Below are 9,346 nucleotides of genomic sequence, written 5' to 3'. Positions count from 1 at the left end.
ATATACTTATACCACCTCTGTTTAGCCTATGAAAAAAACTATTAGAAATGTATGCTATCTAGCTAGCTCAACAATTCCTTAAATAATATTGCCACAGAAAAACTTTTCAGTTCACATCACGCTCTGCCGCTCCGACAGGGAGCTCTGCTCTGAACGCCTGAACAGCTCGTTCTAACAGCTGTTCACCAGCGGTCCAGTCTGTGCCACAGTGACTCCGGACGCACAGTTAATATTAACGAACGCACCCGTAGGTAATGTAGCTGCTGAAGCTAGACCATCATCTCGGAGCAGCAGAGCCTTATTATACATCCATGAGCAGAGCCGACAGGCAGGAAGACTCGAGCACACAGCTCGTACTTCATTATAATATATAAAAAAAGAACACCATGCGTGTCATGATGGCACATAACAGCTCACGGCCGCAGATTACTCCGGGTCCCAGAGCCCCCCATACCCCAAAAATATTTGTATTGCAGATCTACATGAATCACACAAACGACTTATTTTGGATTCAAAATGGCGAATTTCGCCGAAAGGTGACAAGTTTGCATCACTGAACATAGACAGAGCACAACTGAAACATAACATCTGAAACGATGTAACAACATAATACACTTGTGGGGATGCTTGGGATGTGAGGAGTGAGGGACACGGCTTAGAACGGGCGTGTCGCCTGGCAGGACAGGAGAGTGTGTACACCAGTCTGCCTTGATCTATGAATTCATGTCCGTGACACTCACTGCTGCCCACAGCTGTTTTATAGAAGGAAATTCCTTCACTTCATGAAAGTGTTTTAACCACACACACCTCTACACACACATGACGGGTGTTATTTTCCCCATAAGGAACAAGTCGCTGCAAATTATCCCGCTTATTACACGGCCACATTCTCAACAAAGTAACGACATGACTCCCAATATTAATTTAAATGCTTTTATGGATTTAGAAAATGTTTTTGTTGATTTAAAAAATAGTTGTATGTATTGATTTAAAAAATAGTTGTATGTATTGATTTAAATTGACATGCATGCGCTAAGAAAAATAGTCCGTTGTTACAGTTTTTTAAACAGTCTGAATGAAACGGCAGCTCTCAGCTGTGTATTTACACAACTAATGGCCCATCAACCACAGCTCTCTCCCCCCCTCCCCCCTTGATCTTTCTTCTCCAGCAGCTAAATTAACGGTAAGTTACTCTGAGTGACAAGCCTACAATTAGACACAACACTGTCATTGCAAGTGACCCTCAGTTAGTTGACTTTTATGTTCAACTGCTAAATTCGTTACTGATAAAAAAGGGCTTCTACTGTACCTAATTACCTTAACACTAGAACCGCCAGAGGTTTTTGTATAGGCCTACCTAAACCACTCAAATCCCGCTATTAGAATGCAATTTTTAACAACATAGGGTGCTACATAACACACTTTCAGGAAAAGTCACAGACTGGGAGACTTTAATATTTTATTGAAAAAAAGTTACATTGCACACACACAACACACATCACACAAATTGACCCGATTGGCGGTTCTAGTGTTAAATAAACTCACTAATTAATGAAACCAGTTCAATACGCATTAGTCTTATTCTTATCATTCTTTATGAGCGCAGAAATAGTCTTAAAATCAGATCAGTTTTTTAAATGAAATCTGACGGCAGGCAGTTAGCTCTGATCACCTATGATAAATGCGCCGCACATAATCGCTGGCCATTCAGCCACAGACACTTTTCGAAATGGGGGGGAGCTAGGGGTAGCTTGGCTCCCCCGAAGAGTGAGGGAGCTCCCTTGAAGGCTGACTTCGAGATAAATAGGGGGAGCCCAAAACAATCGTGCATATTTGTGTCACACAGATTAGAAATGTTGAGTTTCTGTAAATAACAGTTCTTGAAATAAATAATAGTTATTGTTCATTACAGTTTCTGAATATTTGTTTTATATTTGTGAATATGTCTGGGTGTTGCCATCTGTACGTGGCGGCGCTGCATTCTTACTTACGTTGCTATGGTTATGGCGGTGATCCCGTCGCGGTATTTGAAATGTTCATATTGATATTTGTTTAACTCTGGCTGTGTAATAAAAAAATATGGCAAAACAAAAACAGCCAAGCGTCACAGCTTTTGGATTCACAAGCAAAGAAGCGAAGGAGTCTAAAAATGACAACGTGAACGGAAAACAACTTTTAGTTGGCCGGCTGTGAGCGGTCGAGTTTGACAGCTCCACACCGAGGGAGAGGCCTGCCGATGCGGAGCCTGAAGAGGCTTCAACAACGGCCACATCTGCCGGCATAGTGACACCGTCTGTATTAGTAGAAGAGTGTTTTTATAGCAATTGATCGCATCCGCGCTGCTGCGCCAGTCAACAGAGCGTGCGTGTGACATATTTAGTAGCAGGATGTGCTCTGAAAAATAGGGCTCCCCGAAAGCAAATGGGTAATTCGAAAACTGATAGAGCTCCCTCTATACAAATCAAACTGTAGACGGTGTGAAAGCACCTATTGTTTTAAATAATGGTCGGAATGTGACCTGTGAGCCTTCTGAATTACCGTGGGACAGCACATTCTAAACTAAAATGTTCAATCAATAAAGTAACATCTTATCTTATCTTAATTATATCTTCATATTAATAATAATAATAAATCATACAGAATGTGTCCGAAAGGGAGCAGGAGGAAGCAAACACAAAAATATACAAAAGATATACTGCATATTAAAGCAAATGATTGTAAAGGTTAAAGTATGAGCATAACAAATAAAGAAGTGTAATGTAAACATTTACATTATAATTATGATTATTTAATATATAAAGACTATATATTATTGAATTACAAGATTAGATATACTTTAGTTGATCTAAAATATTGATGTGTTCAAATGCTCTTCAAAACACAACTGAAAGTCCATGAAACTTGTATTTCTGTATTTGTGAATGAAGCGTCATCTCCTGTGTAAAACCTGAAATTGAAAATCTGGCAACGCCCTCTTGGAAAATAGTGGGAGGGCTTAACATTCCTCTATAGAGAGGCGAAGTCCCTCCCTTTCCGGGGGAGCTCATGGGACCCCGGAAGCTGAAAATTATACATTGAATTCAATGGAGAGAGAAAACGTATCTTTTGATCCCGTTTGAATTGTGCCACGAACTACACATATGATGTTTGTCAATTTAAAAGAACATTTTGCAAGTCAAAAAAATAAAAATGTGTCGTAAAACTGTGAAGTAACACATTTTTTTGTGTTAAGCCGCTCAGTGAACTACATGTCTCTGGTCCCGCACAATACGCGTCACCAACACAAAGATGGCCGTCACGTTGGCACATTTCATCTCATTCTTTCAGAATGAGAATAAAAGTATAAAACGAGGTGAAAATCACTATAAGTCTGGGCATGTTGAGAGCTGTACATACACGAAAGGGGAGTTAGTCGGTTCTGTAAGAGCCAGCATGCGGGACCGGCTTTACAAGGTTTCGGTGAAGCTAGAGTGCCAACCTAGAGAGCCAATCAGAACCTAGAACGGGTGTACTGTATACGGGTGTGTATGCTATGGATAACATTAGTGTTCACAAGAACAAGGTACACTCCCGTGTTTTGTTTTAGTTGCTCTTCAGATTGAAGCGGCCAGTTTTATATCGACTATATGTGTGATCTCCTTTTTACATCTCGTTGTGTCATTTGAGTTTATTTGCTGTGTGTAGATTCAAGGATTTTGGTTATCTTGTCAATTTGTTTGGTTATCTAGGCACAGCTGTGTGTGACTCCCTCTGGTACACTGGTATGTGTTTTCCTAATGTAGAGAGCATTGATTAATTCATAAACTACACATTGAGTCTAGATCCTGACCAAATCCATTTTTTTTGATCAAATGTTTTTCAAAAATGTAATACACAGTTAAAAAAATTCAATGTACAATCACAACCAATACAACACAAATTACAAAAAATACAGAAAAAACAAACAATAACAACAATCAGACAAGAGGACATAACTATGGAAAAATAAACCCTCCCACCCCCAGATCCGGACCATCCTTGTATTGCTCATTCAATCTATTATAACATATTAACAAACATGGTACTTACTTTATTTGTACAGATCTACATGGGAGAGGATGGCGCAATGCAGAGCGCTGTCTGTGGTTGTGCACGGGGGATGTACAAATGCAGCCACGCTGCAGCATTGGCAATATTTGCCATGTGGCAGATCAGCTCCACAGAAGTTGAGTGCCAGTGGAGGAAGCCTGGCACTTCAAAAGTAGTCCAGCCGGTGTCTCAACTCTACCAACAGCAAGAGGAGACCTACAACCCACTGGCCAGAGACATTGCCACTGAGGAAGTAGACTGGTTCAGGTCTGCACTGAGGGGCGCAGCGTGGCATGGCATGGCTTTTGTCACCTGAGCCAGAGCTGCAGCCTCAACATCAGGCCATTCTCAAAGTGCCGGAGCTGGTGAATGAGCATGGGGGTCGGGGGCTTGAGGCAATTCTTGCCTCAATGCGACTGAGCAGAGACCAGCAAGCTGCCATCCAGACAGCCACCGTAGGACAGCGGACAAATCCTCAATGGCAGTTACACAGGCAGGGCAGGTTGACAGCCAGCAATTTTGGTGCTGTGCTGAGGTCGGGACTTTCATCAACTCCATGAAGAGGGTGCTTGGGGGGTACAATTTAGACGGAGTCATGGCTGTCAACTGGGGAGTTGTAAACGAGGTGTATTTGGCCAGTGTGTTTGGCCTTTTAAGTGTGACACATATGAAGTGATAAATGCTTCACTTGACCACTGTTCCTAAATAAAAAAAGTTTTCTGCATCGTCAGTTATTTTTTCCAAATAATTACCAATATTTCACAAATTCTTCATGTAAACTTAAGAGCACAGCTGTATGTTGAGTGTCAGCTTTGCTTGGTTCATCTTACTGGGGGGCAGCTACATGGATGTTGGTGCAGTCCACAATAATTTTGCAGTTGAAGGCAGAATGAATTTATTATTGAGTCAGAATGAAGCACAACTTCATGTCATACAATACATTGACTTTATTTGTAATTGTGTAAAAAAATAAAGCATTGATTAGCAAGCAGGACCTGCAGGAACAGAGAACGGTGATGGATGGAGCTGGGAAGAGAGAAGAATAAAGAAAACAGATCAACTTTATTATCGGATATTAAAAATTCAATTTCAAAACAAGTTGCCGCTCCTACAGTTTTCTAGTATGTAAAGATGATTTCACATGACCTATGCAAAATATCACACTCAATACATGTGTTTCTCTGGGGGGTGCATTGTGCCTTTGATGTATATAAATAATATACCATAACCAAATACTATTACGTACAGTGGAAATCAGGTTGCCAGAGCAGGTCAGTGTGCATGTTCCTCAGGGTCTCAGCAGTTACAGGTGAGGTAAAGAAAATAAAAGAGAAAAAGGTCAGTAACAACACTTTAAAGTAACAACACTGAATAATTATCTCTTTTAATAATTTTCTCTCAGTAATCACTCAACTACTGTCTTTCCAACAAACAGATTGACTCACTCTCACTATCATCACAATGAAACACGTCCAGAAGAATGTCATGCAAAGCTGCCTGCCTGCCTGCCTTCCTTCGACTCTCCCTGAACTGCTTCCTTAGCACCCGGTGGAGGGCGCAGTAGGCTACTCTTCAAATGTTTCACGAAATACTTACCATGATGACTACTCTTACTGTTTAACATTTTGGTGTACTTCATGTAATAAAATAATAACTTCATGGTAAGGCTACAGAAATGACAAGGCTTAGTAATGTAATGCTAACTAACGTGCTCGCTACTCGTCGCTACTAGCTAGGTAGCTAACTTGACTATGTTCCATGCACAACATGTATATTACCTATGATATTACCTGATATGTCTGATCCAGCGACTCCTGGTCCTTTCATCAGACGGGAAGCGATAGAACGAGCAAGTGGTATGATCACTTTTGTGATTACAACATGGTACAAAGCACACAGGCATCTTGTAAAAGTGAATTTATTGGAGCAATCTCTTATATTTATTGGAGGGAATAAATCAGTTATGAAATCTTCTTCTTCGCTTTAATTACGAGTCTCAACCACTTGGAGCATTATCGCCTGTGACATCACATACGCGACCCAGAATGGGATTTGGGATTTGTAGTCTTTGTAGTCGCGTATTTTTCATAATCTTATATTTCAACAGTTTTACGACAAAATGTGACTTTTTTGACATGGAAATGATTGTTTAAGATTGACAAACATCATATGTGTAGTTCGTGGCACAATTCAAACGGGATCAAAAGATACGTTTTCTCTCTCCATTGAATTCAATGTATAATTTTTCGCTTCCGGGGTCCCATGGACCGGAAGTAGATGGGCGTGACTTCGCCTCTCTATACTGGTCTTTGGCAGGCCGTAGGCAGGAAGCTGTAAGCTGGAGTCCGAAATTCAGTGCTCCATCTGTACCCTGCAGTCAGTGGCGGCCGGCCCATAGGGGCGCTAGGGGCGCCGCCCCACCTCTTCCCACATACAAAAAAAAATATTAAAAAAAATATTAAATTAAAAAAGATATATTTAAAAAAGATATATTTAAAAAAGATATATTTTATATTTTTTATTTTTAATGAACAAAGTAAATATCATACAATTGGTATCAGTAAAATGTATAATCTACAATAAAATCTTGTTTAAAATTGTGTTACGATGTCTAAAGTTACTGATAAGTCACATGTTTCCTGCCTGGCCTTGCCCTTGGCATTAGTTTATCATTACGGGGCGCTGCCCCCGAGCCAAACAGCAGCAACCAGCACGTTGCAAAAGTCTCAATAGTAAACTGTGCCGCCGAAACATAATTTCAGCCAATCAGCGCCGTCAAATATTTTGTGCTTACGTGCGTTGACGTGAGTTGTTTTTTAGACTCGTGAGGAACTGGGGTAGTATCTATAGTAACGCAGTGTAGGCGGAGCCGTGACGTCACCTTCAATGAGCTCCCCAGAAAAACAACACAGCCGTTAGCTCTTAGCACTCAGAGCTCACAGCTCTTCATATCTGTTCAGAAACTAGACAAAAGTTAAACAAGTACAAACCACATACTGTCTGTGTCATGGCGAATACAGTCGCTGGTTTATTTATGTCTGTATAGGCCGTTGTTGTGAGTGTGGACGGTCGGACCATTTACAACGTTAGCTTAGCCAAGCTCCATTTAGAAAACACGCATTTTAAAAGGTTTTTCGCCTGCCGTCTGTCTGCAGACTTGTCAAAGCCTTAATTCATGGTTTTTACTATCCGGTATCAATATGTTGTTACTTCGGCATCATTTTGAAACGTGTATTACAATTAAATCACGGTCAAATATGTTCATCTTGTTGTAGTTGTAGCCCTCTTGACAGCGATTCTCTTTCTAGTTTAGACTGCGGTCAAGCCAGCCTCCACTCGGAAAAACCTAGCCAAGCCAGCCCTCACGTGATATTGCGGTGCGCGAATATCCTATGCATTACGGTAGTCAAAAAAATCCTCCCTCTGTGTTTAGATGAGAATAAAACAAACACTGTCCAGTATCAAAGACTCATTTCACTTCAGGGTGATAGCAGGACATCCCATCTAGTCACTCAGAAAAAATCAGGACATTCTGATGTAGAGTTTCAAAATAAAAGACCTTTGAAATCTCTATTGTATGAGCTATCACCCCTGTTTTTAGATGAGAATAAAACAAAAACTGTCCAGTATCATAGATCCATCGCACTCTAGGGTGATAGCAGGACACCCCATGTAGTCACTCAGAAAAAATCAGGACATTCTGATGTACAGTTTCAAAATAAAAGACCTTTGAGGTCTCATATATGAGCTATCATCCCTGTCCCCAAAGGTATTTTATTTTGAAACTGTGCATCAGAATGTCCTGATTTTTTTTTCTGAGTGACGACATGGGGTGTCCTGCTATCACCCTGGAGTGAGATGGATCTATGATACTGGACAGTCTTTGTTTTATTCTCATCCAAAAACAGGGATGATAGCTCATACAATAGAGATTTCAAAGGTCTTTTATTTTGAAACTCTACATCAGAATGTCCTGATTTGTTCTGAGTGACTAGATGGGATGTCCTGCTATCACCCTGAAGTGAAATGAGTCTTTGATACTGGACAGGTTTTGTTTTATTTTCATCTAAACACAGAGGGATGATTTGTTTTGACTCTACTGTAATGCAGGATATTCGCGCACCGCACGTGGACTTGACTAGGTTTTCCCGAGTGGAGGCTGGCTTGACCGCAGTTAGTTTAGCATACTCAGCCCGACTCAGCCTAGTTGTTCCTGGCCCTAGAACCACGATTTTATGGGGCCATTACATCACCAGAAGTCCCAATTTAAGGGGTCATTTCTCCCCAAAAAAAAGTTTTTACTCACTATATCAACAGCCCCACCAAAAATATTTTCCACCAGCCCGCCACTGCCTGCAGTATACAAAGTAATTCAAACTAGCTGCACCTTTACCAGCTTTGAGAACACTTTCATGATCAATCATTATAAAACATATCATATATATTATTCTGAAATGGACCAATCTGCACAATGACTACTTTTACTGTCGCTACTTTCACTATATTTTGATGAGAATACTTTTCTACTTTTACTTGAGGAACATTTTGAATGCAGGACTTTTACTGTAACAGAGTATTCCTACACTCTGGGACTATTACTTTTACTCAAGTACAAGATCTGAGTACTTCTACTTTTACTCAAGTACAAGACCTGAGTACTTCTACTTTTACTCTAGTACAAGATCTGAGTACTTCTACTTTTACTCAAGTACAAGACATGAGTACTTCTACTTTTACTATAGTACAAGATCTGTGTGCTTCTACTTTTACTCAAGTACAAGACATGAGTACTTCTACTTTTACTCTAGTACAAGATCTGAGTACTTCTACTTTTACTCAAGTACAATATATATATACTTATACCACCTCTGTTTATAGCCTATGAAAAAAACTATTAGAAATAGAAGGCTAAAGCTAACGTTAGCAGATAGTGACAATGTATGCTAGCTAGATAGCTCAACGATTCCTTAAATAATATTGCCACAGAAAAACTTTTCAGTTCACATCACGCTCTGCCGCTCCGACAGGGAGCTCTGCTCTGAACACCTGAATGGTCCGTTCTAACAGCTGTTCACCAGCGGTCCAGTCTGTGCCACAGTGACTCCGGACGCACAGTTAATATTAACGAACGCACCTGTAGGTAATGTAGCTGCTGAAGCTAGACCATCATCTCGGAGCGGCAGAGCCTTATTATACATCCATGAGCAGAGCCGACAGGCAGGAAGACTCGAGCACACAGCTCGCACTTCATTATAATATATAAAAAAAGAACACCATG

The 9,346-nt window shown here is 40.6% G+C and overlaps 1 long non-coding RNA gene across 1 annotated transcript; it reads right to left on the bottom strand.

The window, feature by feature from the left end:
• Positions 1-4,229: 4,229 nt before the first annotated feature.
• Positions 4,230-6,371, bottom strand: LOC307034254. Its single transcript, XR_013806848.1, has 2 exons — positions 5,315-6,371; positions 4,230-5,094 (listed from the first exon to the last, which is right to left on the bottom strand). It is a non-coding gene; the product is annotated as an uncharacterized lncRNA (long non-coding RNA).
• Positions 6,372-9,346: the final 2,975 nt, after the last annotated feature.

This window comes from Notothenia rossii, assembly GCF_949606895.1.
Source record: "Notothenia rossii genome assembly, chromosome: 3".
NCBI lineage: Eukaryota > Metazoa > Chordata > Actinopteri > Perciformes > Nototheniidae > Notothenia > Notothenia rossii.
This window is presented reverse-complemented; position numbering and strand designations above follow the sequence as displayed.